The 26516-nt window shown below is 37.3% G+C and overlaps 1 protein-coding gene across 3 annotated transcripts in view; it reads right to left on the bottom strand.

The window, feature by feature from the left end:
* PKN2 (protein kinase N2) overlaps positions 1-26516 on the bottom strand; it is a 166088-nt gene that overhangs the window by 94063 nt on the left and 45509 nt on the right. The window contains exon 2 of one of the 3 annotated variants that reach the window (XM_072648978.1): positions 4908-4957. The exons of 1 other annotated variant lie outside the window; for it this stretch is intronic. The gene's annotated coding sequence lies outside the window, so the exon portion shown is untranslated. Of the gene's footprint in view, positions 1-4907; positions 4958-9982; positions 10008-26516 lie in introns of those variants that run through there. One more of the 3 variants, XM_072648980.1, reaches the window with a different exon arrangement.

Raw genomic sequence — 26516 nt, 5'->3', positions numbered from 1 at the left:
ACACACACATGACCTGAGGCTTACTGACATTGAGCTCACTCAGCACCCCTCCCACACTAAGAAAGGACAATACAGATTTACAACAAAAACTACTCCAACACTCCATTTTGCATCCCTCTTTTCAGTGCTCAGGAGATCCTGGTTTCAGTTTGGGAAAGTCTTATGCTGGCCACAACAACCAGTTTGGCCACACAGACACTAAAGCATGCCAGTGTCTGCAATTTCATAGCACCAGCACTGCAAAGTCCTGAACTGCGTGCGTGTGCGCGTGCGTGTGTGTGTGTGTGTTTGTAAACAGTGCTGCAAAGATCTTAACTACTGGAACTGAGTCAGAGAACTGAAGAACAGAGGGACTGGGATGGGTCATAAGGACAGAACATGTTATATGGGGTGGAGGGAATGTAGCACCCCACCAAACCTGAGGAAAAGAGCACAGAATCCAACTGGGGTCAGATCTGACCACACAAAAATCAGCTGGGGAAGAGATCTAGGTTGGTGAATTGTGAATTGCCCATCACTCACAAAGAAAGCACAATTGGAAGGGAGTCAGAAAAAGAATAATAGGGAAAATGGGGGAGGGGGAGGCAGAGATCAGACTTTCTTCAAAGATTTTGAATATAATCAGATCAACAGGAAAAGCAGTAACAACAGAAGGAAAGCCTTCTGGAAGGAAGGCTTCCAGATCTAGTAAATGAGTTGAAGAAATACTGCAAAACAAAGGAAAATGATCCAATACTTGATAAAACAGAAGACCCTTTGGAATTTTAGGAGAACATGGAACCAGAATACACTATTCCTGAGAGGTTTAAAAGAGAAATGAGAATTAAGAATAGAATTTATGTCTTGTACAGCAAAAATGATAAGCAAAGTAGAAAAACTGGAATCTCCAATGACAAGCCTGGCCAAGACAAAAAAGAACAACAGAAACAAATAAAGACACAGAAGTGAAGGACAATCTGGAAGAAAAGCAAAAAACAGTAGTATTCCAAAAAATATGCTAACTATGAAAAGCAAGACGCACTAATCTCCAACCTAAGGACTGTAAATAAGTAAGTCTGTAAGTCTCCAGGAGAACACAATAACAAAAAAACATTAACACCACAATGAAAGAAATAATAGTAGAGGATGCCCCTAAACTTCTAAATGTAAAAAATCAAAATCCAATTGAAAGAATTCACAAATAACCTCCGGAAAAAAACCTGATGCTGCAAACTCTAGGACACACAGTACTTAAATTTAACAAATCAACACAAGCCATCAGGAGAAAGATCTTCAAATACAACAAAAAGGACTTTTGAATAATGTGAGATTATTCTGCACCCACTAGAAAACATAAGAAGGAATGTAATTAATTATGTGTTTAAAAGAACAATGGAACTCAGGGTGAACTACCCTATAATTTCTGAGATGCATCAGGAAAAAAGATGGACATTCAATAATATAGATGGAATTTGAAACATTTTTAGAAAGAACGTCAGAACTGAAGTGATTATTTGCTTCTTAAACATTCTAAATAAAAGAAATATAGGAGGAATTAATAAATATAGCAGGCAAAGAGCAACAGAATGACAAGACAAAGATCAATAAAACCCTTCTTTCTAAATATATACAAGGAGATGTATAAAAGTAGAAATCTAGTAGAGAAAAAAATGAAGGGGCAGATGAGACAGACACAGAAGACACCCTGTCCACAAGTGAATCTGCTTGGTGTTTTTTTGTGAAACTACATTATAATATGGTAGGGTACACAAAAAGGGTAGGGAGCAGAGAAAAAGAGGTATGTGGGATGCACTGGGGTCAAATCAAGGGCTAATAACAAAGGACAGTTGACCTCTGTGGTCTCAAAGGAAGAGAGTTCATGGTGGGGCGGGAGGGTTAGGAAAGGGTGAAGGGTTGTTGTTGTGTTCATCTTCATTTTCGAAGAAGACCATGACATCAGAGAAATGATGACATGACTTGTTCTTGGTTTTGTTTTGAGCAAAGGAGGGCTGTGCAGGTCACCAGCCTCACTTTCTCCTCCTGGGCCATCTGAATCCAGTGACCAGATATTCATTAGGATGACTGGAGATGACCCAGGATGCAACAGGAGACCTTGGGCCCTTTAGGCCAAGACCTATTCAGGAACTCACTTAGGGTCAGGTAACACCCATTCAGTGAATAGGCCTTTTTAAGAACTACTCAGGAAATGGCCCCTTTAATGAGCAAAAGAAAAAACAACTAAATCAAGCTGGAAGAGGAGGAACAGTTACTTATAAATAGTTGTGACTGTTGCGAATAGTTGTAACTTATAAACCACTTGTAACAGTTACTTGTTAGTAAAGCTAAAGCAATAAAAGAAAAAAGTTGAGGGAATAAACATAGGCAAAGAAGAAACAAAAGTATCACTTTTTTATAAATAATATGATGGTATAATCAGTCTGTTAATAAACATTTACTAAGAGGTTACTATGTGCCAGGATGTAAAGAAAGAAAAAAGACAGCACTTGCTGGTCCTCAAAGAGCTCACAATCCAATGGGGGAAATGAAGACGTGGCTAACCTGGGTATTTTCCTTACATGAAGGGGCTAGGAGGAGATTTCTGTTCTCCACTCTCCACCCTCTCCAATCATAGGGAAATCGGGCCCCAGGGGCAAAGGGTAATGGTGAGGTGTGAGCTGCAAGGCTGATGGGATCTTGCATGAAAAGGAGGTTCCTGGTATGTGTAATAAAGTCCAGAGAAGGGCAGCTGGGTGGGAAATGTACCAAGAGAACCCAAAAGAGTCAACTAAAAAATGACTGAAACAATAAATTCACCAGTTACAGATTAGAAAATAAATCCACATTAATCTTCAACATCTTTTTTAAAATACCCAATATAGACCAGCATGAAAAGAGAGAAAATCATTTACAATACCACGGGTATAGATAAAATACTGGGAAGCTACCAAGATAATCATTTCCCCCATCATTCCCAAGCTCTCCTGGACTCCATAATTATCCCTACAAAGCCATCTTCCTGCAAAAGGGAATCAATCCTCCTCCTGGGGGAGGTCCTTCCCTCTGACTGGAGAGGATGGAGGGTGGACAGAGATTTCCTCCTAGGTCCTCCGCAAAGGAGGGGGTCAACAATATCACCATGGGCACAATGTCAACGTGCTAACTTGCTGCCACTCCCCCATCCCACTGGTCACCCTCAGCTCCCTCCCTTGCTTTTGGGTTTCTTTATATGTGTTGTCTTCCTCTATTAGACTGTGAGTTTTGCTTTTCTTTTCATCTCCAGTGCTTAGCACATAGGAGGCACATAATAACTGTTTTTTGACTGACTGACCGACATACACGCAGGAACTACATGAATATAACTACAAAATACTCTGTAAAAAAGGAAGGGAAGAAGGTCTTACTTTGAAGAGGGGAGGTGGTTCTACAGATGAAGAGAGATGAGGACCTTACACTGGGTGGAATATGGCAGTTTACGTGTTTGAAAAGTTTATTTTGCCTACACTTGGCAGGGGGGAAGGGAAGCTGGAATCCCTGGGGGCAACTGGCATGTGAAAGACTGAGAGAACATGGAAGTAGGGAAATTTTGCGGTAAATGGGGAAGGGATAGATTAGTGGTGGGCCAAATAATCAGGGACACAGTAGTGGAATGGCTCTGCCATGGAGCCAGGTCTTCTTTTGATACCTGCGAAAATTGACATTACTCAGGGAGTGAGGCACAATGGAAAAAGAATCCCTGGGATAACCACTACGAAGCAGGCAGAAAGCACCTAGAGAGGAGAGAACCATTTAAAGCAGATACCTCAAAAGTTTTGATTATATGGAGAATACAGAGAAAAGAGTCATGATTGAGAGAGTGAGGGCATAGAGTAGACAGGATAAATAAGGAAGAAAACAAGAGAAATTCTTTTTGGAAAAGAAACACAAAAAATGGAATTTTAAGCTGATGAACAAGATTAGCAAAAGGGGTGAAAAAGAGGGAATCTGGTTAACAGAAAAAAAAGAGGGAGAAGAAATATATAACCAGATAAAAGCAGGAGAAAAAAGGAACCAACAAACAAAACTCAAAAGGGAAAAGGTTAAGAAGTGAGAGAATACATTAGTGAAGAAGAGAAGAAAGCCAATGGAAACAGAGACAGATCGAAGAAATATAAATCTACTCTTTATTACTCCAAATATGAATAAATTAAACAATCAAATAAAATGAAAATGTGATAGACTGGATAAGAAAACAAAACCCTACAATCTGTTACTCAGAAGAAACACATTTTAAAAGACATACACAGAATAAAACTGAAGGGATGGAAAAATGTATGACACATCAAAGAAATCCAAAAAAGCAGGAGTGCCATTGTGCTGACAAATCAAAAACACTCAAAAAATAAAGAGGGACAAACAAGGAAACTATATTATGCTGAAAGGAACCATAGAAAACAAACCAGTATCAGTAATAAACTCCCTTACCATCCAAATTCATGAAGGGAACATTATCTGAACTTCATAAAGACACAGAGAGGAACACAATAGGGACAGACTGCAATATCACTATTAGTTCTGGATAAGTCTAACAGGAACATAAACAAAATGAAAAATACTGAACTGAACAAATTTCTGGACAAACTAGAGAAAAATGACTCGTAGTGTGTTCTAAATGAGACAGCAAAAGAATATACAAATTTTTCTACAATCCATGAAATTTTTACCAGAAAAAAAAAGACCATGTGCTATAGCACAAAGATATTGCAAACAAATGTAAAAAGTTAAATAGTTAATATCCTTTATAGACCACAATGAAATAAAAAAAATGGTTCATGGACCACAAACAAAAAATAGTTGAAATGGAAACTTACTAATAAAATCTTAAATAATGAGTGGATCAAAGACTTCACAGTAACTATGTAAAAGAAAATGATAATGATGAAACAACATACCCAAATTTCTGGGATGCAGCTAAAGGAGTCCTCAGGGGGAAAATCATATCCTTACAAACATACATTAACAAAATAAAAAAAGAAAGGATTAATAAACTCAATGTGCATTTTTAAAACTCAGAAAAATAAACCTAAAATAAGTACAAAAGAAACATAAAAAATTAGAGGAAATAGATAAAACAGAAACAAAAAAGCCATAAAAATACTAAGCAAAACCAAAAGCTGATTCTTTAAAAAAAACAAAACCCTAGCTAATCTGAAAAAAATGAGGAGAAAATCATATCAATAAAATAGCAAATAAAGTAAAATACAGCAAAACCTGAAGAAATAAACAGAATAATCAGAACATATTATGCACAGGTATCTGCTAAAAAAGCTGAGAAAACAAAAGAAAAAGAGGAATACCTTCAAAAACATAAAATACCCAAACTATCAGAAGACTAAACAGAATCCTAACCCAGTCTCAGAAAAGTAACTAGGATCTAACTGTAAAGGAATTAGCAAAGGAAAAAGAAAACTCTTGGTCCTGATGGATTCCCAGGAGAATTCTATCAAACTTCTAAAGAACAATTAGTACCTCTATTTCACAAATTATTCTCAGAAACTGAGAAAAAGAGCACCTCACCAGAATCTTTTTATGAGACAAATATACTACCTCAATCCAGAGAAGATAAAACACAGAAACTAAAGACCAATATCATTAATGAACAGATTAAAAAATTTTAAACAAAATCATATCACACAGATTATCACAATTTATCCAAGAAATCATTCATTATGATCAAATGGGATTCATACCAGGGATGCAAGAATGGTCCAACATTAGGAAAACAATAAACATAATCAATGACATTAAAAATCAAAACATCTAAAGCCACATGATCATCATGATAGATACAGAAAAGTACAACCACTCTCTTATGCTAAAAACTCCAGAAAGTGCAAATGCAAAAGGTCTATAACATAAAATGCATCTGTCAAAAATCAAGATCAAGCATCATATGTAATGGGAATACACTAGAACTTTTCCAATAAATATGAGCAAAACAAGGATGCTCAGTGTCAGGCCTAGAGGCCTGAGGGCTACCTGAGTCTTACCTTACCTATCGCAGGTCTTCGGCTGGCCAAACAGGATAAACGTATGAGAGAAGAGACTTTCCAGAGTTGAACAAGGGTTAGGCTTTATTCAGGGTCTTGGTTACATGTGCAGGGTGAATTCTTCCTTAGGAGAGAGAAATCTCCCAAGGAGGCAAAGGTCTTACAGTAAGAGATTGGAAGCAGAAGTGGAAGTGGAAGAGGGAGAGAGAGGAGAGGGAAGAAAGAAGAGAGGGGAGAGGGAAGAGGGGCCTTCTGTCCTCTAAGGGCCCCTCAGTGCTAACAGCGCCTTCAGGCTTTCCTGACCCTACTTAAGCTCTCCCACCGCATAGTTTGCACCTGAATACCGTGCCTGTTAGACAACAATAGGTGTGCTCAGACCCGGGCCAATCTCGAGGGCGGGGATGCTCTCTCCCAGCACGTTTCCCACGGGAAGAGGCGGAAATGCATGAGATAGCCTGGTCTCACACCTCAATTCCCTGCTGTTCCCTGGGGGGCCTCATGAGAACTCTAAGGTTTAGAAGTCCTCACCTTTACCTGCCCGAGACTGTCCACAAGGAACTGAGCTTACACCCCCAACAGCTCAGTCTCCCTAGTATTATTTAATATGCTTCTGGAAATAATAACAATATCAATAAACTAAGAGAAAGAAATTAAGGAAATAAAGATAGGTAAAAAAGAGAAAAAAATCATCTCTACTGATGATGTGATGGTTTAATGTAAACTTTGGGGAATCCGCAAAGATACTAATTAAGACAGTAACTTCAGCAAAGATGCAGATCACAAAATAAATTCTCAAAAATCAACAGTATTTCTACATAAGGATAAAACACAAGAAACAATAATAGAAAGGGAAATCCCATACCAACCAACTAAAAAGTGCACAAAATATCTGGAGATCAAACTCTGAAAGCACAGAAAAGACTTGTATAGTTTCTATTACAAAATGGTTGGAGGAATATTTAGTTCTCAATATAATAAAAATAATACTACAAAAATCAATTCACATTTTTAATCTTATACGAATCAAAATACCAAGAGGATAAAATAATAACATTCATTTAAAAGAAACAAAAGATCTAGAATGTCAATGGAAATGATGAAAAGACGTAAGGATGAAGGGGAAGTAACACTTCCAGGCATCAAACTATATTATAAAGAAGCAGACATCAAAACCATCTGATATTAGTTTAAAAAAAAAATAGATAAATGGAATAGACTATACAAGGGAGACTGAGAAATAACAGAACTCAGTAACTCAGTGTCTGATAAAGTAGAAAACATAAATTACCTAGGGAAAAACTCCCCAAATGATAAAAAAGAGCTGGGAAAACTGGAACGCAGTATGTAAGAAAGTAAGCTTAGACTAACACCTTACACCATTTCTCACAATATATTCTAAACAGATATGTGATCTTGGAGCATAATACAAAAATTAAAAAAAAAAAAGATCATATATCTCTCAGAGAGTTATGGGTAGGAAATGTATTCTTAACCAAATAGTCGATAAAGGCAATTATCAAAGATAAAACAGGTAACTTTGATTACTTGAAACTGAAAAGCTTCACAGACATCAATGCATCTAAGAAAGGAAGGGCTCTCTCTGTCACACACACACACACACACACACACACACACACACACACACACACACACACACACACACACACACACCCCAATAGCCATTCCTCAACATATAAATGAGCAAAGGATAAGAACTGCTATCCAAAGAACTACAAAGTTTTCACAAACATATGAAAAAAATGCTCCAAATCATCTACAATAAGAGAAACTCAAAGCAAAACAAGCTTGCAGTTTCACCTCACACCGTGCAAATTGGCTAAAATGACAAAATATGGCAACAGTAAATATTGGAGGGATTGTGGAAAGGTATGTTAATACATTCTTGGTGGAACTATGAAATGGTGCAACCATTTTGGAAAGCAATTTGACATTATGCAACTAGATTAAAATGTCCTCATCCTTTAAATCAGAAGGTTCCTTTACTCAGTTTATTCCCCAAGGAAGCCATCAATAAGGGAAAAAAGTGCCCATGTATTCCAAAATATGTAAAGTAGCACTTTTCTACTACTATAAAAAAGTATGTATTCAGATTTTTTCAATGTATTGATCACTTCAGCTGACTTTTTTCCTCTAAAAAAATGCAATCTGTCATGGGATGGCTCTTATGGGAACAGTAAAGGGAGGTATATACGTGAGATGATGATGATGTGAGAAACAGAAAAAAAATCAATAAAAACTTATTTTAAAATTGCTATTGTCATCAAGCTTACCACCACTTCTAGCCAAGTCATCTACAAATGTTGTTTTCCCTGCCACTCTCATTTAGGTGACTATTTCTTTTTCCCCTCCTCTCTTTGTGGCAATTTCATAAATATGCAAGCTTGTGTTTGGATTCTGAACTCTTTGCGCTTGCTTAGGGTTCCACATGCATGTTCATTTCTCTAGTAATCAACCTAATTTTTTTCTTTTTAAATATATTTTTATTTATTTTGTTAAACATTTCCCAATTACATGTAAAAAAATCCAATATTTTTATGTAAAACATTTCCACATTTGTCACTTTGCACAAGAAGACTCAAATAAAAGAAAAAATTTTAAGAAAAAAGTAAAAAATAATATTTCAGTCTGTATTCAACCAATATCAGTTCTTTCTCCAAAGATGGATAGCATGATTCATCGTTAGTCCTTTGAAATTGTCTTGGATCATTGTATCACTGAGAACAGCTCCGTTATTCACAGTTCTTCTTTGAACAATATTGCTGTTACTGTGTACAATGTCCTCCCAGCTCTTTTCACTGACACTACATATCAGTTTATGTAAGTCTTTACAGATTTTTCTGAAATTATCCTGCTTGTCATTTTTTATAACACAATAATATTTCGTTACAGTCATACCAACAGTATTAGGGGCACCTAGGTGGTGCAGTGGATAGAGGACCAGTGTAGGAGTCAGGAGGACCTAAGTTCAAATCTCCCCTCAGACACGACGCTCACTAGCTGTGCGACCTTGGGCAAGTCACTTAACCCCAAATGCCTCATCCTGAGTCATCTCCAGTCATCCTGATGAACATTAGGTCACTGGATTCAGATGGTTCTGGAGGAGAAGTGAGGCTGGTGACCTGCACAGCCCTCCCTCACTCAAAACAAAGTCAAGTGCAAGTCATGTCATTATTTCTCTGATGGCATGGTCTTCTTCAGCAACAAAGGACGAACACACCACAGCATTAAACCTAGTTTTTCGTTTACATTTTGTGAACTTGCTTTTTCCTACTGACAACGAGTATGAATGAATGAAAAAACATTTATCAAATACTTTTTACAAAGCACTGTTCTAAGTGCTAGAGATAACAAACAGAAAAGATATCCCTGATTGTATTCTAATGAGAAAGACAGAAAGTTTCAGATGAAACGGTAATAACGGTCTTTAGGGCACAGTGGCTGAGCACATAAGTAATGTCTCTTCTTTAATGTTGTTTCCATTCACAAAACAGTATTTATTTCTGATGCTGAACCATTTGACAGTGACAAAGACTTCAGTGACTAAAACTTCTTTTTGTAGGTCTTCAGTGGTTGTGGCTGCTGAAACAGTAGCCACACTGCTTCTCTACAACAGGGTTGTTTCCCTGGATGATGCCTGGGATGGAAGCAGGATGTGTAGTTTAGGAGGTGGTATAATGCCTTGGGTGACAATATGTGTTTTTGTGGTAGGGAGGAAGGTAAGCCCCTTCTCCACAGTGACTGTTCCTCCCTCATGGCATCAGGGCTAGAGTCCTATCTCTCCTTCAGGAAGAGTTGGCTTGCTGCCTCATGAGGTGGCCAACTAGTCAGCATATGGTTGGAATAACTGGTCCTTTCTTCATCTAAGTGCATCCCTCTGATGATAACTGCCAGCACTGGTCTGGGGTAACAAGACCAGGAGTTTGGGGTCCTGCTACTTTTAGGACTTTTGTACTTACCTCCTTATCTGTAGCAGGTGGTGTTCCATTCTCAACAGTGATCAATTATATTTTGAGGGGTTGAGCTAGAAACAAGAACAGTGAGCTATGGGACACTACTATTGCAATGAATTTACAAATCTAGTCTCTTGAGAATATATTATTACATTTAGACCTATGTCTATCAACATATATACCAACATAAACACACATAACATGCATTTTCTCCACATCCTGAACTATATAATCCAATCAGAAACTGTACAATTCCATGATTTTCAGTTACAGAGAATTATCAGAAATATGTTGTTAAAAGCTAGGTCTTTTAATTAAAGAGGTTTGAACTTATTAGGAACAATGAGCAATTTTGCCAAGGCAATGCAACCTACTTCTTTCCTTCAATCCATTTCAGGATCCACGCCCAACGTTTCACTAAGATAAATGCGCTAATAAATCAATTTATGTCTATCCAAGTGAAAATATTGTTTTTCTATTTGTTTTTTCCTACATGGATGGTTAGGCTGAATTTCTAAATGATTAAGGATCTTCTTAGCAGGTTCTACAATGCTTCAGGCCTTGAAAACAGCAAGACACTGATAAATAGCAACATTTAGAGGACCTCATCATCTAGCAATGGGATCAAACTCAAATAGAAACGCAGTGACTTTGAAAACCACCAAAAAAGAATTACCTATGTTGTGATGTATTTTTTATTCATTTATTAAGTATTTCCCAATTCCGTTTAATCTGATATTTTCAGCACTAGGATGTTTTGCAGTCATGTGAGGTTAGTGGGCCCCAACTTTGATACCTCTAGTCTACAGATGCCTCTCTTTCATTTAGACTGAGCTACACACCCTTCACAATGATGACAAATATCTTGGCAAGCATAGGTTTACCCATTTTATGCTTTACTTGATATTAGTACTCCAAAGGCTGAACAAAATTCTGTTAACATCACTCAAAGAATTCTGTATTATTTTAATGTATGTATGAGAGACACCTTGTTGGAAAAAGACTTTAAAAACAAACAAAAAATCCAACCCATTCTGCTTTACTTAAATACTATTCTATAATCAATAAATCCAAATTCATTTCATCAACTGCTTACTGGGTATTTCAGATGGGATGTTCTTCAAGTATCAAAAATTCATATCCAGAAGACATGTTATTTTTCCTCAGCTCCTCCCATCTACCTTCCCTATTTTGGGTAAGGGCATCGCCATTCTTCTAGTCACCCAGATTCAGTACTTCAGTCAACTACCTCAAAATTTGCCAAGTTGATATTACTAAATATAGGTGTGACCAAACATATTATTCCTCTATGAAAGGAACACTCTTCTTGCCTCTAAGACAAAATGTAAAACTCCTCTTGGGTATGTAAAACCCTTCACAAGATGGTTTCAACTCACCTTTCCAGTCTTATACATTATTTACCTCAATCACTCTACCACTCAACCAAAACAGATGTCTTGCTGATCCTTTCAAAACCCCATCATTACCATCATCTATGCCTTTTGAATAGGATAACTCCACGCCAAAAATGCACTCCCTCTTCACCTCTGCCACTTACAATCATTAGTTTCTTTCAAGGTTCAGCTCAAATGCAACATGGGCCTTTCATAGCTATTAATTCCCTATTATCCCAATTCATGATCTTCGATATCTCTCTCTCTCTCTCTCTCTCTCTCTCTCTCTCTCACATACACGCATGTGTGAACATAACCTCAGATATTTTGGGTTCAGTTCCAGACAATAACAATAAAGCAAATATCGCAATAAAGAAGTCACATAATTTTTTTTGTTTCCCAGTGTATATAAGTTATGTTTATGCTATACTGTAGTCTATTAAGTGTATAATAGTATTATAGCTAAAAAAAAGTATATACCTTAATTAAAATATACTTTATTGTTAAAAATGCTAATCATCACCTGACTTTTCAGCAAGCTGTAATCTTTTTGCTGGCAGAGGGTCTTGCCTCCATATTGATGGCTACTGACCTGTTAAAGTTTGGGGATGGCTATGGCAATTTCTTAACATAAGACAACAATGAAGTTGGCCCCATCAATTGACTCTTCCTTTCACTCAAACACTTAGAGGCCATCTTAGGGTTATTAACTGGCCTCATTTCAATATTGTTGGGTCTCAGGAAACAGGGAAGCCCTGAGGAGAATCCCTTGGGAAGCTGGCAGTTTTTCCTTTATATCCCTAGTGCCTAGAACATAATAATGCTTAATAAGTGCCTGTTAATTAACAATGAAAGTATTATTGGAGTACTCACTACAGATTCCCTAGAATTGGGTATTTATCTACACCCAGCCCCAGAGTGCAATCATATCTCTTATCTTTCAGTGCCCCATATGCAGTAAATTCATGGAACGGGGTAAAATAAACCATAAAAGTAGAGGTGGTGCGGTTAAGTGCATGATTTCCTGGGTACCTTTGGACAGTGTTAGACATGGAGTCAAGAAGGCTTGAGTTTAGACTCTTCAAAACAAGTAGTTGCTTTTCAGTTGTCAAATAAGATCTAAACTAAGAATAAACTAAAATATATAATTCCAGCTTTTAATGAATTATTTTGAGCATGTCTGTGTATCATACTGCTAACAAAACTATCTCCTCCCTGAAAGTAAAGTTCTCTTAGATGCTAACATCTCCTTAGGTGAGTCCAGTACAGTAGTGTTCCACTCACGTTTCAGTTAGGTGGCAGAGTGGGTTAAAAAATTGAATCTGGAATTAAAACTGAGTGCAAATATGGCCACAGACTCTTATTAGCTGTATGACCCTGGGCAAGTCACAGTTTTCTCAACAGTAAAATGGCAACAATAGCTGTACCTACTTCACAGGGCTGTTATGAGGATCAAAGGAGAAAACAATAGTAAAGCGCTGAGCACAGTGCCCAGCACAGAACAGGCACTGCATAAATTGCTTATTTCTTTCCCTTCCCTTCTTCCAATTTACCACTTACCTATATAGATTATGAAACTATAGGAGGAAATGAAACTGCTGAAAATCTGATCTCTTTTCTACCTTGTCCAAAGCAAAAAAGTTAAACTAGTGTTTAACAATTAACAAAGGCATTCTAAATTCTAGCCTGCTCCTCTTTCCTAACCTGATGAGCTCCCATTAACTGTCCCCCCAAAGCCATTTAGGAAATTAAAATCATTTCTGATTTACTCTATTTCCTTCCTAATAGAAAGAAAAAAAGAGCAAATGCTAAGTAAAAACAGTTACTCATGATGACAGGTAGAAAAATGGAAACCACAAATAGTAAATTAAGAAATTAAATTCAGTCATAAAACAAAACGGATCACATTACAGCAAATCATGATGCACTACATTTTATGTGGATACATTTACTTAGAAGAAATTAAATAATAATCAATTTCCATGAGCTCCCCCACTGATTGTTTACAGTCATTAACTTTGGGGGAGAGGTAACTAAAGGACACAAAACATACTATGTAACCCTTTCTATAAATTAATTCACCTACTGTAAAAGTTCAAGAACAATCTACAAAACATTTTTAATGTGCTGGAAGACTCATCATTTAAAGCTTCTTAATGAGAAAGGGCAGTTAGGGCTGAGTCTGAGAGATTAATGGAAAACTTAGATGCATGTACCCATTAGGTAGCTAAAAATTTCAAGGCTGGAGTTAAAGAAAAATTAAAGACAGGTTTGAAAGTCCATCAGTATGGAGGTGGTAACTGAAACCAACAAAGTGTGGGATAATGTGAAACAATATATATCATCAATGCCCTCAAAACTTTGATTTCTTGAAAAGGCCTGTAACATCAGCTTAACTTGGTATCATTTTTTTCTTTTATAAAAGTAGAGGTGGTGTGTTAAGGTGCATGATTGCCTGGGTACCTTTGGACAGAGTGCTGGACACAGAGTCAAGAAGACTTGAGTTCAGACTGTTACTATCTGTGTGACCCTGAGGAAGTCATTTTAACCTTTGTCTACCTCAGTTTTCTCCTTTGTAAAATGGGAATAATAGACAGTACTTCCCAGGATTGTTGTAAGATTTAATGAGATATTTGTAAAGCATTATGCCAACCCTGAAGAGTTATACAAATGCTGTTATTACTGTTGTTGTGATTCAAGGGGCATTCTTGGCCAAATGAATTTTTTGACCCTCCATTAAAGAAAGTAACATCAATAAAAGGGACTGGGCAACTAGGTGGTGCAGAGGATAGAGTGCTGGGCCTGGGGCCAGGAAAACCTGAGTTCAAACCTCGCCTCAGACTTCTTGTATGTGTGACCCTGGCCAAGCCACTTAACCCTGTTTGCCTCAGTCTCATCTGTAAAACGAGCTGGAGAAGGCAATGGTGAACCACTCCAGTATCTTTGCCAAGAACCCCAAAATGAGGTCAGTATCATGAAGAGTCAGACATTACTGAAACGACTGAACAACAAAATAAAGGGTACTATTAGTATCTTTTGACTTGTCAACCTTCTTCAAAATGCTTCTAAGTTTCTGCAAAACAAATGGACCACAGGAACTTGTCAACTTGCACATATTCTCTTACATATTTCCCTTAACTAAACTTCTTTATGGTAGAAGAACAGTTTAAAACTAAGATGCATTAGGAGAGATTTATTCCAAACCTTACAATTTTAAAAAGTCATATTACAACATCATATAACAGGAAACTACAGTTTTCTTCAAGATCTTTGTTAACATTTGAATGTAAGCAGAATTCTAGGCATAGGAAACACCAGAAATTATATCTTCAACATTTTATTAAGTCAGAAAGTTCCATTTAGTGCCTAATAAATTACTCTTTCATGCAATCTTTAATTAAAATGTTTCAGAAAAATCAAAGACTCTGAGAGGTGGAAAGGACACTGAGAGATCAAGTCCAACCAGAATCCAATTAAGTTCTGCAATATCATTAACATAACATTATCTAACCTCTGCTTGACCTCCCGTGATAGAAACCTGCCACTATCTGAAGCAAGGCATTCTACTTTTGGAAATCTCTAATTTTTAGAAAGTTTTTCCAAAGAAAAAGCCTCTCCGCAACTCCCTTCCTCACTGCTCATGAAGTTGGACTACTGAAAGCAAGGGTTAGTCCCAATTCCTCTTCTACATGACAAGTGTGTCCAATATTTGAAGGCATTTATCATACTCCCTTAAGTCTAGGCCTCTTCTGAATAAGTTAATAAACATCTCCAATTCCTTCGAACAATCTTTCCATGGCATTGTCTACAGTCTTCTCACTAGATCTGCTCTTTTGGGACAAGCTCCAGTTTATCTGTGTCCTTTCTAAAGTGTGGCACTCAGGCGTGAAAAGACCTTCCGCTGCCTTCATTCTAAACACCATACTTCAGCTAAAGCTGCGTAGGACAGCATTAACTTTTTTGACTTCCACGTCACAATACTGACTCTCACTATGTGGGCAGTTCAGTAAACAGCCCTGATCTCACAAGGCAACGTTTCTAGTCACTTCTTGCTCATAGAGTAATTGAGTTTAAAAAACAAAAAACAAACCACAAACACAAAACACCAATACAGATGTTTACATTTATCAGATTCAGCCCACGCTGTGCTAATGTCAGTGACATCTGAAATAACGCAGAGAACAGAAATCCGATCATATTAATAACCAGATATTCAACTTGAACCTGAAGACATCATTAGGGTAGGTAAAGCCAAAATGGCAGAGTGCAGGCAGCAGCCCAGCTGAACTCTCCCAACAAGCCACTTCAAACAACTTTAATGGCTCAAGTAAAAGGTCAGAGGAATCTTAGGCTGGAATTTCACTACTTTAGCCTAAGACAAATTAGGAAGTTATCAGGAAAGGTCTGGGGTAGGGGTCAGCCTGAAGTATGGCAGCAGCAGCTTCAGGAAGCTTTCAGCCCAGAGACGGTAAGAAGGTTAGACAACTGGATAGAAAGAGACGAACAGGGACCCTTTGCTGGCTGGCACTGATTAGCAACTCTACTGCCCATGTGTGATCCTGGATTGCATATTCCTGGAGGAGAGGAGAGAAGGGGAGCTGGTCACAATTCCAAAGCCAAAATGAATGGTAGCTCTTGTGGCTGCAGGGGAGCAGGGATCTTTCATGGGTAAAGACCAGAGCCCAGACCAGGAGAGCAGTGACCACAACTCTTCCTAAATGACACCACCATGAAGCCCCAAAAGTCTGCAGACATCCCTCCCTACCACCAAATGCTCTGAAAACAGCAGCACAAAAAAGTCAGAAGCTTGGGACAGTACCTCCCCCCTCTAAGTGAATGGAGTCGAACTTAAACTAAAAGTTCAAAGTCAAGAAATCAGATGGAAAAAGGAGAAAACCACAAAAAAAGGCCTTGACCAGAAAAAGCTACTTTAGTGGCAGGGAAGACCAAGACGTAAACTCAGATAAAAGACAACAATATGAAAATGACCACAAGCAAATACTCAAATAAAAATGCTAACTGGACACAAAGCCAACAAGAATTTCTGGAAGAGTTAAAGAAAGACGTGAATGATGGAGGAAAAATTAGGAAAAGAAATGAAAGTAATGAAACAAAATTAGGAAAAAAAGAATTAATAGCTTGTTAAAAGAGGTACCAAAAATACTTGATGAAAACAGCATCTTAAAAACCAGAATCAGCCTTATGGTAAAAGAGGCACAAAAATTCCCTGAAGAAAAGAACTCCTTAAAATGCCAAATTGGCCAAATAGAAAAAGAGGTACAAAAGCTCACTGAAGAAAACAATTCCTTAAAAATAAGAATTAAGCAAGTGAAAGCTAATGACCCCTTGATACTTTAAGAAACAATAAAACAAGGTCAAAAGAACAAAAAAATAGAATAAAATTGAGTTGTCTCATTGGAAAAACTGACTTGGAAAATAGATCAAGGAGAGGTAATTTAAGAATTATTGAACTACCTGAAAGCCATGATCAAAAAAAGGAACCTAGATATCATAGCTCAAGAAATTATCAAGGAAAACTTCTCTGACATCTTTGATTCAGAAGGTAAAATGGAAATTTTTAAAAATCTATTGTTCAACTCCTAAAAAAGACCTCAAAATGAAAACTCCCAGGAATATTACAGTCAAATTCCAGAGTTACCAGGTCAAAGATAAAAGTATCCAGAAAGAAAAAAATTCAAATATCATGAAGCCACAGTGAGGATCATACTATAGTTAGCATCTTCCCATGAAAAAAGCAGAGGGCTTCAAATATAATACTCAAGAAGGCAAAAGAGTCAGGATTATGAGCAAAAATAACCTACTCAGCAAAAATGATTATGTTCCTTGAAGGGGAAAATAGACATTTAATCAAACAGAAGACTTCCAAGCATTCCTGATGAAAAGACCAGATCTGAATAGAGAATCTGACATTCAAAGAGAAGACACAAGAGAAGCATAAAAAGGTAAACATGGAAGAATAATCATAGGGGACTCAATAAAGTTAACTATTTACATTCCTACTATGGGAAGATAATGCAGATAATGTCTAAGAATTTTTTCATTATTAAGGCAATTAGAAGAAGTGTATACAGACAGAGAAGATGGGTGTGAATTATGTAGGAATGATCTCCAAAAAAAAATAAAACAGTGAAAAAAGAGGGATCCACTGGGAGAAGGAGAAGGGAGAGGCAGAATGGGGAAAATTTCTCACCCAAAAGAGACAAAAAGGAAGAGCTTGTGTAGTGGAGGAGAAAATGATGGGGTAGGGGCTGACCGGCAATGCTTGAACTTCATTGTCATGGAAAATGGTTCAAAAAGGGAAAGAATATGTATATACCCACTCAGTTAGGTATAGGGATATGGAGGGTGGGTGGTGGGGAATAAAAAGGAGGGTGGAGTAAGGGAGAGGGTGATCAAAAGCAAAACACTTTTGAAGAGGGACAGGATAAGGACAGAGAAGGACAAAGAGAAGAGAATAGCACAGGGAAATACACAACTAGTAATCATAACGTGAATGTGAATTGGATGAGCTCACCCATAAAGCAGAAGCAGACAGCAGCACGGACTAGATAACAGAATCCAGCACTGTGCTGTTGATAACACACACACACACACACACACACACACACACACACACAAAATGGCTGGAGCACAATGTAATATACTTCAGCTGAAGTAAAAAAGACAAGGGGACCAATCATTATCTCTGACTAAGAAAAAGAAAAAACAGACCTTATTAAAAGAGATAATCAGGGGATCTACATTTTGCTTTAAAAAAAAACACCAGACAATGAAGTAATATCAACAAATTTTACAGCTAGTTTCTCTATCAAAGGCTTCATTTCTTAAACATAAAAAAAACTTAGTAAAGTTTATAAAAATAAGAGTCATTCCCCAATTGATTAATGGTCAAAGGATAAGAACAGGCAATTTTCAGAGGAAATAATCAAAGCTATCTAAAGAAATATGAAAAAAATGCTCTCAATCACTATTGATTAAAGAAATGAAAATTAAATCAACTCTCAGGTACCATCACACACCCATAAAAATGACAAATGATGAAGAAGATGGGGAAAAACAGGTATACTAATAAACTGTTGGTGGAGCTGTGACTGGTCTAACCATTCTGGAGAACAATTTGGAACTATGCCCAAAGGGCTATAAAACTATGCATACCTTTCTTCCCACTACTACTAATACCATTACTGAGTCTGTACTCCAAAGAAATCAGAGAAAAAGGAAAAGGACCTATTTGTACAAAAATATCTATAGCAGCTCTCTTTATCATGGCAAAGAATTGGAAATTGAGGAATGGTTGAATAAATTGTGCCCTATGAGTATAAAGGAGTACCACTGTGCTATAAGAAATGACAAATGGGATGGTTTCAAAAAAAAAAAATGTGGTAAGACATATATAAACTGATGCCACATGAAGTGAGAAGAATCAGGAAATCATCACACACTGTAACAGTTTGATGATGATCAACTGTGAAAGATTTGGCTACCATGATCAATACAATGATTCAAGACAGTTCTAAAGGACTCCTCATGAAAAAAATGCCATAAACCTCCTGAGAGAGAAATGGTGAACTCAGAGGCAAACTGAAGTATAATTTTCTGGCTTTTTTTAATTTTGGTGACATGGCTAATATGGAAATGTTTTGTATGATTTCATATGTGTAACTGATATAATACTGTTTGCCTTCTCAGTGGGTAGAGGGAGAGAGGGAAAGAGAATTTGGAACTAAAAATTTCAAAAGAATATTAAAATTAAATAATTTTTGAAAAAAAGATATCACTAGTGAACATCTAGAACAGGAAGTAATTGTGAAGAACTAGCACAGCTCTGCCAGATCAATCTCACTTCCATTCCCCACAACTAGTAACTAAGGAAAAATGTTGTAGGTATTGTTTACTTAGATTTTAACAAACATTAAAAAAAAAAATGTCTCTCATTCTATCTTTCTGGAAAAAAGACAGGAAGAATATAGGCTATACTGCTTCAAGGTCATCTTACTAAAGAATGTCTCTAGTGGAGTGTCTCTGGCAATCTGCACGAATTTTCTGTCAATGACCTAGATAAAAGTATAGATAGTATATTCATCAAAATTTGCAGATGACAAAAAGGTGGAAGGGATATTTGACACATGAGATAACAGTTGATGACCCAAAAAGATCTTGACTTGTAGAATTATATCTCATATTCAAGAAAGGATTTGAAAAGCTAACCTTCCAGAGCCTAGGCAATATCACTCACTCAAACATTTATTAAGGTATTCAACTAACATTTACTAAGTACTACTATGTGCCAGGCTTTATGTTAAGAACTGTGGATACAAAGAAAGGGAAAAGACAGTCCCTTCCCTCAAGGAGATTACTGTCTAATGCAGGATACAATATGCTAACAACTATGTGCAAATAAGACACAAAAAGAATAAACTGGAGGTGGTCTTTGAGGGAAGGTACTAAAGAGTACAGAGGGCTGGAAAAGGTTTCTTGCTGAAGGTGGGGCATTAGCTGAGACTTGAAGGAAGCCAGGTAAACTAGAAGGTGGGGGTGAAGAGGAAGAAGAGTCGAAGTCACTTTAAAATCTTCTAGGTTAAGAGATGCAATGTGATGTAGGAAGAACAGTGTGGAAGCTGGTATCACTTTACCCCGGATGCAGGAGGAGGTAAAAAATTTTAATTAATATACAGTCCCTTTTCAGGATCTATGATCTAGCAGTGAAATCAGACAAATACAAGTAACTACAATATGCATTCTATACAATAAGTTCATTAGAGAGCTGTACAACAGTACTGTTAAACCTGAGGATTTAAATCATTACCAATCAGGGAAATTTTTATGAAAGAGATAACATGAGAACTAGACAGAAATTCAAAAAATGTGGGAAAAATTTCAGGTTATAACTCTAATATCAGATTATTCCACTTGACATGAGAATTATTTTCTAGGTACCTATTATGTCTCCACTAAGGATACCCTACGAACACTATCAAGCTCATTTTGCTTCCTTCCAAATGCCTTCAGTTACCCTGCAGACATTCAGGCTAACATGAGCATTAAATACATAAAACATTTAAGTTACCCAAAAAATCCAGAAAGAATTCAGTCAAGTCTACAGCCAGTCAAGAAAGAAGGGAAAAAAAATCCTCTCATACGTCCTACAGTTTGAAGTTCCAAGAGCACTGCCCTTTCTCACTGTTACTTACAGACTCCACCTTCAAACCCTGTCCTGCACCAATGAGAGTTCTCATGGCTCACAGTGTCAGGGAATGGCCATGTCTGGACTTGTGCTACTTGTTCCTTGGTTCTCTGATGTGTCTCTCGGGATCCACTCTCCATCTCCCCGTCCCGCCCCACTATGGCACAAGCTTCTTTCCTCTAGGGGCCTTTCTCCATGTCTACACTTAAGTTGGCATCTTCACTTTACTCTGGTTCCCATCTGCCTCTGCTCTCCATGGCTCATTGTGTCCTTTTTATTGGAAAACAGCTTCCTTCTTAGGCATGTATCCCACTGCACAAAAGGAAAAGGGCTTACCTACTTCCTCTTGATATGGATTCACATAAGGAACAGGGGAAGGGGAAAGGAAGGGTATCCAATTTGGGGGGGGGGGGTGTTAAAGAGTCCTGAAGCTGGATGGGAAATGAAGAGGTGACTGTCCTACATCCCCTCTTAAACAGAAAATCTAGGAGGAGTTTCCAGTGTCCACCCTCCACCATCTCTGCTCAGAGGGAGGGAGGGGTCCAATGAGCAGGAGGGGGGGGGGAGGTTTCAGAGCTAATGGGATCTTACAGGAAGGATGAGTTTCTCGAGAAACTGTTCAAACAAGAAAAGTGTAAACAAAGGATTGGCTGTGTTTTCAATGCACACTAACAATACAGTTTGGCTGGGGCACAAAAGACATGTTAAGTAACATAAGAAAAGGTAGGGTAGCAACAGACTGTGGAGTGTTTTGAATGTCAGGCAAAGGAGTTTGAACTTTATTTAATGTAGTCAACAGGAAGCTACAGAAGATTCTGAGGAGTGATCATTACCAGATCACAGACAAAAGAAGCTTATTTTGGCAGCAGTATGAAGAACAAATTGGAAGAAATAAAGAATATAAGGGAAGGGACCTGTTAGAAGCTCAAAGGAGATAATGTAAAGGGCATTGCATACTTTAAAGAGCTATACAAATGTCAGGCATCATTATTAGATTTCAGTAGCACCTATGCTAGGATCATGAGGCTTTGGAAGCAAAGAGAGAAGAATGTCAAAGAGGCAGAATGGACAGGAATTGATTGTATATGAGAAGGTAGGGAGGAAAAAATGTCAAGAAAGAAGCCTAAGGTCATAAAAAAAGGAAAATAAGAAGATATGGTGCATACTACTGGCAGAAATAACTAAGCCAGAGTGAAGGGAAGTTTAGGTGGGGAATTATGACTTCAGAAGATGGAAAACGACGCATGCCTCCCCCATTCTGCAGAGAAATGGTAAAGTAGGGTATGGAATGAAGTGCTCAATACCAACATGTTGATTGGTTTTGCTACATTATATATTTGTTAAAAGGAACTTTCTTTGGTATGGAAGGGGAAGAGGAGTCAATGGGATAAGAGAAAAAAGGTAAAAAGAAAAAAAGCTTTTTTTTAAAAAAAAAGCACAACCACAAGAAGTTGAGATGGGAAGTTTAGTTTTCTGGACCTGTACTGAGACCTTAAATTTTCCGGTTTTTTCATATTTAAAAATTGAGTACAGATCTCTATTTTCTCGAAAAGCAAGGGTTCCTCCTAACCTGGGTTTCAGGGGTCTGTGAACTTGTTATAGGGAAAAATTACATTTTTATTTTTACTACCCCTAGGTTTCCTTTGTAATCTTATGTATTTTATTCTATGTATTTAAATTATTCAGGAAAGGGTTGATAGAATTCATTCATGAGACTCCCAAATAGTTTTATGTCACACAAAAATGGCCAAGAATAACAATCCCTGCTCTAAAAAATTATAGGTCATGTGACATCCCAAAACCATTCACTTCCAAGGCAAAAATTATAGAAAAATTACCAGTCTTATGTACACCAAATCTCATCATTCTTTCAAATGACTGAGCTCTTGCAATGTAGATGTCACAATATATCCAAAGACTGAAGCCACATTAATGTCAAGCATACCTGTGAACAGCGGGTTAAAAATCTGATAAAAACAGCAAAACATGGTAGCACTTGATTTTCTCAACTTAAAATTAGAATAACTTTCTAAGCTCCTTAAGGGCAGAAATTCTTCCTTTTACCTTTGAATCTATAATGCTTTGTATGCTGTAGGCATTTGTTAAATTCTGTACTTCGAAGATGAAAAAGCAATATGTATGATTATTAAAAGCACATTAGAGCTCCATTTTAATTCTAGCAAATATAAAAGTTTTAAAATGACATCATCTGTGGGCTACAACATTTTTGCTATTTAACAACCTATTTTTAGCCAAGCAAAATTCTACTGCAAGATATGAGAATACACATTCCACTCTAATTAAACCATTATGTTTGGCAGTCAAATATTCTGAATATATCAATGTGTTAATATGTATATGATAAAACTACCATTTCTATTTTATGAAGCAATCATCTAATTCCCAAGTGAAAACTAATTTCTAGTACAACCACTGTTAACATTTTCTAAGAGACTACAGTCACACTGTACTAATATATTTCTAAAAAAATTCATAGAAGTTAAAGGAAAAAGTAAAATGACTGATACTAGATTTTTTTTTAAGTACAGCTTATTACTAGAACCCATATTCTTTACTTAGACAGGGACAGAAAAAGATGTTTATTCTCCAACAGGCCACAATCCCAGAGCAATGAAGAAAATGAAGTTTCTCCTCCTCTCCCCACCCCTTACATTCTAAAACACAAGACAACATGTTTCTGTTTATTCTAACAAATGACAGGAAATATTAGAGTAGGGCATAAGAGCAGAAACTTCACTGGTGCACAACCCACCTACCTAGAAATGTCCCCTTTACTTTGATTCCCAGATGGCCCCATTAATTGGACCCAGTTTTTCTATACTTTGGCTACTTTTATCAAACTGAAACTTCCATCACTTTAGACAACTAGAAAAGCCTCTAAAATGGTAGAATTTGTAAGAAAAGAATTCTATCTTGTGAGCTTGAAAAGTAAGAGAAATAACAACAATAATAACAGAGGCTAAAATGCATATACCAGGCCCTTATGCCAGGCATTACTTATACCAGGCACTGTGCTAATAAGCACTTTACAACTGTCTCATCTGAGCCTCACAATGACCCTGAGAAGTAAGTGCTATTATTATCTCCATTTTAGAGATAAAGAAAGTGAGGCAGGCAGAAGTGACTTGCCCAGGGTCACATAGCTAGTACGTATGTAAGGTTGCATTTGAACTCAGATCTTCCTGACTCCAGGTCCAGTGTTCTATGCATTGTGCCACCTACCTGTCTAGTATCTTATAGAAGCAAATAAGTGACTTACAATATCTTTGGGGCTCAAAATTTTATAATAAAGACAGGTGGTATTTCACAACTGGTATATTCTATATTAATAATAGAGATGGCTTATTTCTTGGCCTTCATTTATAATCCTATCTCTAAAGTGGGATTTAACCACATATATTCTTAAATGTTTTCTCCCTCTGAATTTATCATAATATTCCATCAATCAGTGATGTCAAACTTGAATAGAAAACAAATTCTGCTGGCCACCTACTTAGAAACACTCAAATCAACATTATCTATCGTGTACTGTATTTTTATTTATTCTGTTAAACATTTCTCAAATTACTTTTTAATCTGGCATGGGCAGCACTAGGGAGTATTACAGCCCCCAAATTTGACATCTCTGCCCTAGATCCTATAAATGCCAAGGAGGATAAAGTTAACTTAAATCTTTTATTGCAGTAGAGTAACTATTTAACCAACAAAACTGAATCCTACGTCACCCAAGTTACACTGTTTTCATTTCTGAGAGACAAAAGCAGTAAAATGGTTGAAACACAAGAAAGCCACAATTTTTAAGAGGCAGCCTGATATAGCAGAGAACTAGATGTGGAGACAGGAGACTTAAGGTAGAAAGAGAATACTTAGTTACCCTTAAAGAATTTAAGTCAGGCTCAGATGAATTATATCCTCCAGTCTAGAAAAAAAGATTTGCACAGGTGATTACAGAACAATAGACATGGACGTTTAAAAGGTCCAGTTAAATGTGAGAAGTACTACAAGATTAGGGAAGGGGAAATGTCTATTTAAAGTACTGGGCAGTGAGCTCGATTCAGCTTCATGGGAAAATTCCTGAAAGGATCAATAAAAGAGAATTTCTAGAAAGGGAAGGAGCGATTCACAAAAGCCAGCACGGCTTCATCCAGCACAGGTCGTGCCAGACAAACCTCGTTTACATTTTACGGCCAACAGTTATATAGCCCTTACTATGTGCCAGTTACTGTGCTAAGTATTTTAAAATTATCTTATTTGATCCTCACAACAACCCTAAAAGGTAGGTGTTATTATCATCCCCATTTTACAAAAGAAGAACCTAAAGAAAACAAAGGTTAAGTGATTTGCCCAAGGTCACACAGGAAGTAAGTGGCTAAAGCTGAACTTGAACTCAAGTTCGTTGTGACTTCTAGGATTACTAAACAAAGATAAGGGGGATACTCTGCATTTAATTTACCTCAATTTCTGCAAAAAACAATTTTAAAAATTTTTTAATCAAGTATCTCATACTAAAACTAATTGATACAGATAATACAATCAGACATGTTCAGAAATGTCTGGGTCCAGCTGAGGCTAATGATTTGGTGCTAAGTGGCCTGTGCTATGTAACATTTTTATTAACGATTTGGATAATAGGCATGGATGACTGTTAATCAAATTTTCAGGTGACACAAAGTTGGGAGGGAAAGTTAACATATTGGGTGATGGTCAGAATACAAAAGTTTCTCGATAGGCTAGAGCATTAAGTTGAATCTAATAGGATGAAATTAAATAAGGATAAATATAAAATCTTGCACTTAGGTATAAAAAATCAACTCCTAAATATAAGAGGGAAGAAGCATGAATGGACATCAGTTCTGAACAGCATTTTTGGGTCTGAGTGGAATGCATCCTCAATACTAGTCAGCAATATGTGTGCTGTAGCAGCAAAAAGAACTAATGCCATCTTGGCAGTATTAGGGGAGGCATAGCTCCCAGGAGCAAAAGCGATAATCCCACTGGATTCTGACCTTGTCAGGTCTCATTTGGAATATTATGCTCAGTTCTCAGTACCATGGTTTAAGTACGTTAACAAACAAGGGTGTCCAAAGGAATGGAACCAGACTGGTGAAGGGACTTGAGTTTATGAACTATGAGGATCAGCTAAAGAACTGGAACATGATTCAGCTTGGAGAAGAGAAGGCTGAAGGAGGACTTGATAGCCATGATCAAGTATGTGAAGGAATGTCACATGAAGGAGAGATGAGACTTGTTCCGTTTGGCCCCAGAGGGCCAAAAAAGAAGTAGGGGGTATAAGTTGCAAAGAATCCAAGACAGCCTTGATGTCAGGAAAAACCTTCCTAAAAGGAGCTGTCCAAAAGTGGAATGGGTCTTCAAAGAATGTTGTGTGACCACTTATTGAGTGTCATGGCCGCTTTTATTCAGGGTTGAATTCTAGGGCTGCTCAAGTCCCTTCCAACACTCAAATTTCTGTGATTCTGTAGAACAAGTTCCACCTCTGACACATATGAGCTATGTAGCAAAAGGCAAAGTAATTACTTCATCTCTGCCTTGGTTTTCTCATTTGTGAGTGTTCTTACGAATACCTTTATTAAAAGCTGATTAGCAAGGGGCTTTTTTATCAGCAGAACACTCATGTGTCATGGAGAGGCACCACATGGCTGGGGAATGTTTCAGCAAAGAATTTAAGATTTTACTGGACACTATGATGCAATACTCCAGTGAGTAGTAGCTTTTTTTCTGTCAAATGAGGGGGCAAGGGAAGGAGGTTAGACTAAAATGAGTTCTGGAATCCTTTTCTGTTCCAGTCTTCTAAGTGCTATGGTCTAATACTCTATAGGAAAAGCATTCTGAAAGAGGAAAGAAGGCTGGAGTAGAAATAAAAAAAACTGTGCAAGTCCCAGTTCTGATATGTGGTAGCTGT

Source organism: Notamacropus eugenii, chromosome 2, assembly GCF_028372415.1.
Source record: "Notamacropus eugenii isolate mMacEug1 chromosome 2, mMacEug1.pri_v2, whole genome shotgun sequence".
NCBI lineage: Eukaryota > Metazoa > Chordata > Mammalia > Diprotodontia > Macropodidae > Notamacropus > Notamacropus eugenii.
The sequence above is the reverse complement of the archived record's forward strand: the minus strand, read 5'-3'. Positions and strand labels throughout refer to the sequence as shown.